This window comes from Cynocephalus volans, chromosome 14 (assembly GCF_027409185.1).
Source record: "Cynocephalus volans isolate mCynVol1 chromosome 14, mCynVol1.pri, whole genome shotgun sequence".
Classification (NCBI taxonomy): Eukaryota; Metazoa; Chordata; class Mammalia; order Dermoptera; family Cynocephalidae; genus Cynocephalus; species Cynocephalus volans.
This window is the reverse complement of record NC_084473.1, coordinates 39837186-39845093: the sequence shown is the minus strand read 5'-3', so window position 1 is coordinate 39845093 and position 7908 is coordinate 39837186. Positions and strand designations below refer to the sequence as shown.

Genomic DNA, 7908 nt, shown 5'->3' with positions numbered 1-7908 from the left:
TGGGCTGTGAGAAATGTATTGCTGTGGATTATCTGTATTTTACAGAGTATCCTATTTGGGGAAGAGGCAAGGGTTGAGAGGAGATATCATGAAGGGAGGGTCCCATAAAATGTAAGCACTGTGAGGGCTTGGATTTTTGTCTTTAGTGTTCACTGCTCTATTCCGACCTTGAACAACGTGGCTTCCCTACATCACCCCTTGTATTAGTTTCCTATTGCTGCTGTAACTAATTACCATAGACTAAGTGGCTTAAAACACTATACACTTATTGTTTTCCTTGTCTGAAGGCCAGAAGACCTAAAATTAAGGTGTCGGGAGGGCTGCATTCCTTCTGGAGGCTCAAGGGGAGAATCTGTTTCCTTGCCCTTCTCAGCTTCTAAAGGCTGCCTGCATTCTTTGGCCCTTTCCCCACATCACTCCGACCTCTGTCTCGATCCTCACGTCTTCTCTGACTCTGACTCTCTTGGCTCCCTCTTTCTCTTGTAAGGATCTTTGTGACTGTATCATGCTCACCCAGATAATATGGGATAATCTGTCCATCTCATGGCCCTTAACTTAATCACATCCACAGAATACATGTAAGGTAACATATTCACAGGATCCAGGATGTGGACCTTCCTGGAGATCATTATTCCACCTACTACACGTCTGAGGCCACCATCAGTGTCATGTCACGGGAAGATGGCAGTACTGAGTCATAGGCCAGGACCCAGTGAGCAGAGGCCAGGGTTGAGTGTGGAGTTTAGGAGCAGGAGAAAGAAGAGGAATAGACTGCAGCACAGACTGGCTCTGGAGATGAGAAACCAACTCCCTTTCTGCAAATATACTGGAGGAAGATGATTCTTGGGGACAGAGGCCGAGAGATAGATTCTACTATTATGAATACAGGGGCTGTCCAGGCAGCAGACACTCAAGTTACAGTTCTTTTCCAATTTGGGGGTTAAGAATTTGAGACAATTTGTAAAGTGTGGTGCCTGGTGTATGGCAGGTGTGCAATTCAAAAAGAGCCATCTATTATTCACACCAGAGGGAGAGGGGCCGGGGAGGGACCAGATCCCCAGCTGCCTGGGGAGGCAGGTCACACAGCTCTATATCCCTGACCCTGGAAACACAGGAAGAAGACCTGTCAGAAGGGAGTAAGGTACGAGGCAGGTGTGCGGAGGTAGAGTTTCAAATGCCCTTTATCTTAACTTCTTCCCACTCGAGTTAGGAGGAAGCATCTGGCCAGTTCTTTAATGAAACTTGGAACTCACTGCTGCAGTCAAGAAGGAAATATTTCTGTGGTTTTTCTGTGGGGGAAGAAAGTCATAAATCTTTCTGCTGTTGAAGGAACACCTTTCAGTGGTGTAGCTCTGAGAGGGATATATTATTCTTAAAGTGTACCTGCTGGAAAGTTTGTTAGTGTCAGCCTGCTGGGAAGCTTCACACAGATCCTGAAGGGCAGGAACGGAGTACAGGGGCAGAGTACCCGGTATGAGCTGGGGGTCACAAGCTCTGCAGTTGTTGCAGAGGATACAAACTTAAGGAGTAGACATTCCTACAAAACGTAGGTTTTTGGGGTGAGTGCTGGTTCTGGAAAGCTCATCTGTTAACTCCCTGTGGATTTCATGCAGAGTTGCTCCTCTGCGAAGGAGCCTTCTATAATCAATGCCCACTTTGATCAGCTGTACGTGGTCGAAGAGATCAAGGTCTTGTTCTCAAGGAGATCATTCTCTCCACACACAAGTGTTGAATCCTTGCGTTTGCCTGGCACTGGTCTAGATGCAGGAGATATGGCAGTGACCAAAACAGATGACAAATAATACCTATGTATCAGGTTGTGATAAGAGGTGTAGAGACAAACAAGGTGGAATATAGGGCTCGAGATTGGCAGCGAGTGTATTATCTGATGTGGGGTGGTCAGGGATGGTCCCCTGATAACGGTTACTTGTGCAGACACCTGAAAAAGACAAAGTGGGCAGAGGGGCAAGTCACTCAGACATCTGAAGGGTATTGCAGGTGGAGGACACATCCATCAAAGCGTATGCCAACGGTTCATTTTTTAGTGAGCACTATGTGCCGTGTGGCCTGCTCCCAACACCTGTTATGCATCGCTTCTCGGGCCTTTTGGCTAAGATCAAGTGTAGTATCTGTTCTTATCAGTTTAATATCTGATACGTCCTCTATCCAACACGTGTTATGCAAAGCCCTCACCCACAATGGCAGCTCCTGGCAGCTCCTTTGTGTAACAAGTCCCAATCCCTGGAATAATCTTGCATAAAGTGATGAGAACCTGGAGGAAGACAATAGCAAGAAGGCACAAGAGCTTTTGAACAGAAAATCGACAGTACGTTGTGACTGTCTATGGCAGCTGACTTGGGTTTTGTGTCTTGGAGATGGGAGTTAGAAGGTATGGCCACAGGTAGCAGACCAAAGCCTACGAGGGATCTTCGTGACTCAGGATGGGTTTATCAGCCTATCCTTGAGGCAAAGGCTCACTCCAAGCTATGTTTATGCAGACCCCTCCTTTACCGAGGTAAGTCAGCCTGAGGTAGCTACTCTGCCTAAATCTCCTGAGCACAGATGCATGAGAATACTTCAAAAAGTTCATGGAACACGCACACACACACACACACACACACACACAAAACCGGGGGGGGGGGGGGAAGAAGATATAACAACCACAACTACTTGAAGTTGATACAACAAGCAAACAGAAAGGACATTGTTGGGGGGGAGGGGGGAGGGAGAAGGGAGGGAGGTTTTGGTGATGGGGAGCAATAATCAGCCACAATGTATATCGACAAAATAAAACAAAACAAAAAAAAAAAGTTCATGGAAAAATGAAATTAAAAGATAATACAAATCTTTCCATGAACTTTTTGAAGACCTCTCTTACAGATCAGGTGCAGAGATTGCAAAGGAAGAGAACAGAGCAAACAGAACAGATGCTCCTCTACTTACAATGGAACTATGTCCCAGTAAACCCGTCGTAAGTGAAAAGTGCATTTAATATCCCGATAAAACTGTCATAAAGTCAAAAAATCAAGTTGAACCATCCTAAGTCAGGAACTGTCTGCATTTATACTGAGACCGCTTTTGTGTGAAGCAACATTTCTCCTCTGCATACACATACAAGCCTGATTAGTAGAAATACACATTAGATTTATCAAAACACTTTTGCTCAGTGGTGCCTATTTTTAAGGTGCCAATACCTTTTTAAGAAGGTTGGGTCTGTCTGTCTTAACAATATAACTTCAAGTGATAGCAGTCAGGTGGTTAAAAAAAAAAAAGGTGGTTTTCAGATGTGGAAGTGATGTCCTTTTGCTACCCCAAATATCCAGGGGCGTGAAGCAAAGGCAGCTCTGACAGGCCTCTTGTTCCCAGCTCTGAAGGCCCCTGGACCGCAGGCTTTCCACAGCTTATTCTGAATTGGCTGAGCACTTTTACACATGAGTAAAATGCAAATAGCAGTGTTCTTAGGGCCAGAGCATTTCTTTCTCCTGGGGAGTTTGTGGATTTCCAAGGTGTTTCTCTGAGGAGCTGAGATTTCATGAAATAAACAGTGTAAAGAGTCTTATGGTAAGGCCTGCACTAATAAATGCTAAATAGATAACACTAGATGCTGAATAAATACTAGTGCCTACAGAGGTTATGCTAAAAAAATCCTTATTCATTAGAAATGCATGGTAAAGTATTTATGAGTTCCATGACGCTGTGTCTGGGACTTGCTTTTTAAAATGCCAGCAGAAAAAGAAGAATGTGCATGTTTGTGGGGATGGGGGTAGTGGATGAAACAACATGGGCACATGCGGAGATTGTCCAAGCTGGGTGGTGGGTACCTGGGGCTCATTATTCCATTTTCTCTCACTTTGTGTGTGTTTGAAATTTTTCATGAAAAAAAAAAAAAAGATGTCAGTGTCTGACCCACTCTATTCCCTCTTGACTCTGTTGTTACATAATAAAGAAGGATACTAATGTAGGGAATTTGATTATTGGAGTATGACTTCAACAAAGAGAAAAATATGATGGATTATTTCTGGAGAGTGGAATAGTCAGGGTTTCCAAGAAAAGCAATGTTGAAATGAACAATGGAGATTCCCTACTCAGTGATGCAGCTGGTGGAGCTCTTGACAAACGTTCTGGGAAATCATGGAAGGGGACAGTGTTGCCTATGTGGCTCAGTTCTGACTTGTGCAATAGAGGAAAGACCCACATACCCCCTGAAGTTTCACTCTGTCCCTCGAGGACACTAGTGGAATTTATTGTATCATATACCCTGGGCTATAACCAGGACTGTGTGGCAGTAGCAGGTCAGTCCTGCATCCTGATTCTCTGGTCATAGCATTCTCAGAAGCCTCAGTGTCTTCCAGGGGGACACCGTTGAGGGTGGCATGTGCAGTGCATATCAGGCAGCTTGCAGCTAGTCTCCAGCATTCTCAGCAAACCCAGCAAGGAGGACTGGAATGCAACACGGGAAGTTCTCACTTCTCAGCCCTAGTCACTGGGACTGGAGGGTGGGGTGGAAATTGGCTTCTGGTGACCACACCCAGCTCCCTATCCACTGTGTCCAGAGACTACATCCTCAACAGCTGCTGTCTGTGTTTGGCTTTCAACTCGGCTGCCTTGACCCAGCTCGCAGAGACCAGTTTACAGGAGACAACTGTGACACTGGCGTTCCAATCATATCTGACCTGAGTCCCCTCCCCTTGGCCCCTCCTGCCATGCACATGGGAAGCCTTCATTTCATTTCTATGACAAGATTTATCTCGGAAGGTGGGTCTTTGGTTTGCTGTATTGTTTTGTTTTGGCGTTTCTGAAGACTTACTCCAAAAGCTCATCACTTAAAATGTGGGAGGAATTGGTTATTTCCTTTGTAGTGGTCTTCAGTGAGATAAAGAATAAGATGATATAGATGTACTTATCTTGTATTGCCTGGACCATTCTGGGGTATGAGAATGGAAGCTGAGTGAGTGATGCTTTAGGAAGTATTGTGGGCCTTCTGTGCCATAATTAATTATATGTACAAAGCAAGGTGTGACATGGGCTATGAACCTCTGTGGTACTGCCTTTTTAAGGATTCGTCATCCCTTAAAATCATTCAAACGCTTCAACATGGTAATAGCACTCCTGGAAATTCCTACAGAGAAAACAATTCAAAAGAAGAATAGGTAAAATCTTTATATGTACGAGAGTTTGTAGCAGAATCACTTATAATAGTGAAAACTGGAAAAAACTTAATGCTCAGCAGCAGGGGAAATGGTTAAACAAATTATGGTATATGTATGTAAACTATGCAGTCACAAAAAAAAGATAATTAGAAAGATTATGCAAGGACAAGTAGTGTTTACTAAGTGATGTTAAACAAAAAAGTGGAACACAAAAATTATATGAACATTCTAATTATAATTATGTAAAATATTTCTATATCTGACTAAAGACCGGAAGGAAATTTGGGGGAAGAGAACGTGATTGTGGTAAGTGGTGGAAATATGGATGATGTTTTTCTTTTCCAATGTTTTTAGTGTGGTTGTAAACTTGTTTTAGTAATAAATAATTATTTTTTTAAAAAAAGAATATTCAAGCCCTAACCTGTGGTTGTTTTTTACTTTGGGCAGTAACTGAGAAAACATTCAAAACAGCAAACAGTGTTGAGGTCAAAATGTGACTTACTGATAATGAGAGGAGTCAGGTGAAGGGATCTTGAGACAACAGATATAGAAAATAGGTCAAAGACGACAGCTTTCTTGGGGGAGGGGATTTGCATTGTTAAATATTTATGAAAAGGAACAAATTCACATAGATTCATTAGATTATATGGAGGTTGAACCAAAAACAAAGAGTGTACAGAGGCACCTCATTAGCCTTTCTTTTTATCTCTTTGGAATGTACATTGTCTCCAAATGTTAGTGGTCAATTTTTATCAACTGTTCCTTTCCTGGAAGCACCTGAGAAACTCACCTGCAGGAATGATTCAAAATCATTCCTAATTTTTAAAATATAATCCTTGAACTAGTTAATTAAACATAATGTACCAGCACTTCAAATCACTCAAAACAAAACAGGCTTTACGCATAGAAGATGCATCTACCGCAAACTATTCTTCTCTCATAATTTTGCCCCAACCTTGTTTGGTAATTCAGGGCAAAATCTGGTCTCTGGCAGCTAATGTTGTGCATTAATGGAGTGAAGCAGGCTGATAGTCTGCAGTCTGAGAAGGTTTCTGGAGTAGAGCCTATGTGTCAGGGTTAATTATAGCCTGATTTAAACCTTAGGTTATGGATGGACCATGGAAAAAGCAGATTGATGGCTACTATGTGGTCAGATAAATTCAGATACTTAGATCTTTCAAGAAGAAAGAGAAAACTTTAGAATCATCTCCAGGGTGCAGACACTATGGTAGATCCACTGAAAATTAAAAGGTTTGAGTTAGACGTGGTTCCTGTCCACAATCCAGAACACAGGAACAAGATAGAAATTAGGGGAACAATATAGAAACACAAATAGAATTTGAAAGGACGAGTCGACACCAGTTGACGATCCACCGCTCTCGTTTATTAGGCGGCACACACACATATATATAGGGCTTTTAGGGAAGGCTGATTGGCTTAAAATACAATCCCTACTTAGCATACTGCATGGGGCTTGGGATGAGGTGATTGGTGTGCAATTCGCGCCAGCAGGAAGGAGAGTACGGAAGAGAAGGGCAACCAGCGCCATGATGGGGTGTGGCCGAGAAGGACTTATGTGATCAGGGTGTGATCCCTTGGGGCATTTGGGTTCTTACAGAATTCAAGTCAATAAACACACTTCACAGAACAAAATATAAATAGCTGTGATATACTAAAAAAGTAATAAATTTTGAATTAGGAACTCTGGGTTTAAATCTCAGCTAGACTCTAATCAGCTGTGTAACCTTGGACAAGTATCCGAGAATCAATTTCATTTTTTGTGAAATGAAAGTGAATAATTCCTGTTTCAAAGGTAGGTACAAAGATTAGATGCGATAATGTATTTGAAATAATCTAACATAATTTTTGGCATGTAGTCTATTTCACTATTTATTTCCTGAATCTGTTGAATCCATAACATGAACTGCATAAAGCAGTGGTTCTCAAACCTGGCTACACACTGAAACTACTCAGGTGATGCCTGATCCTGCCCCCAGCGAGTCTGAATTAATTGTTATGGTATGTGGCCTTGGCATTGGGATGTTTAGAAGCATAAAGGAGAAATAAATATCCACAATTATTGGTGCAGATTTCAATACCCTTCTCTCATAATTGATAGAACAAGTAGACAGAAAATCAGTAAGGATGTAGAAGACTTAAGCAACACTCTCAGCCAATTTGACTTAATCAACATTTTAAAAACATTCCACTCAACGACATCAGAGTACATGTTCTTTTCAAGGGCAGACAAAAAGTTTTCCAAAATAGAACACATTCTAGGTCATAAAATAAGACTTTGGAAATTAAAAAAAATTTACATCAAAGTGTTTTCGCTGACCACAGTGGAATTAAAATAGATATTAATAACAGAAAGATATGTGGGAAATACCCAATTATTTGGGAACAGATTTATGCATTTCTATATAACTCACAGGTCAAAGGAGAAACCAAAAGGGAAATTAGGAAATTCTTGGAACTAAATGAAGACACAACATATCAAAATTTGTAAGATTCAACTAAATATATTTACAGGGAAATTTATAGAACTAAACACTCACATTACAAAATAAGAAGAGTTTCAAACTGTAGACCTCAGATTCCACATTAAGCAACTAGAATAAGAGCAAATTAATCCTAACCTAAGCAGAATAATGTAAATAATAAAGATAAGAGAAAAAAGCAATGAAATAGAAGACAGAAAAACAATAGAGAAAAATTAATGAAACTAAAATCTGGTTCTTTGAGAAAATCAGTAAAA

General features: G+C 41.4%; 1 pseudogene; it reads left to right on the top strand.

Annotated features, from left to right (window-relative positions):
- The first annotated feature begins 2089 nt into the window (after positions 1 to 2089).
- LOC134363490 (U2 spliceosomal RNA) lies at positions 2090 to 2198 on the top strand (annotated as a pseudogene).
- Positions 2199 to 7908: the final 5710 nt, after the last annotated feature.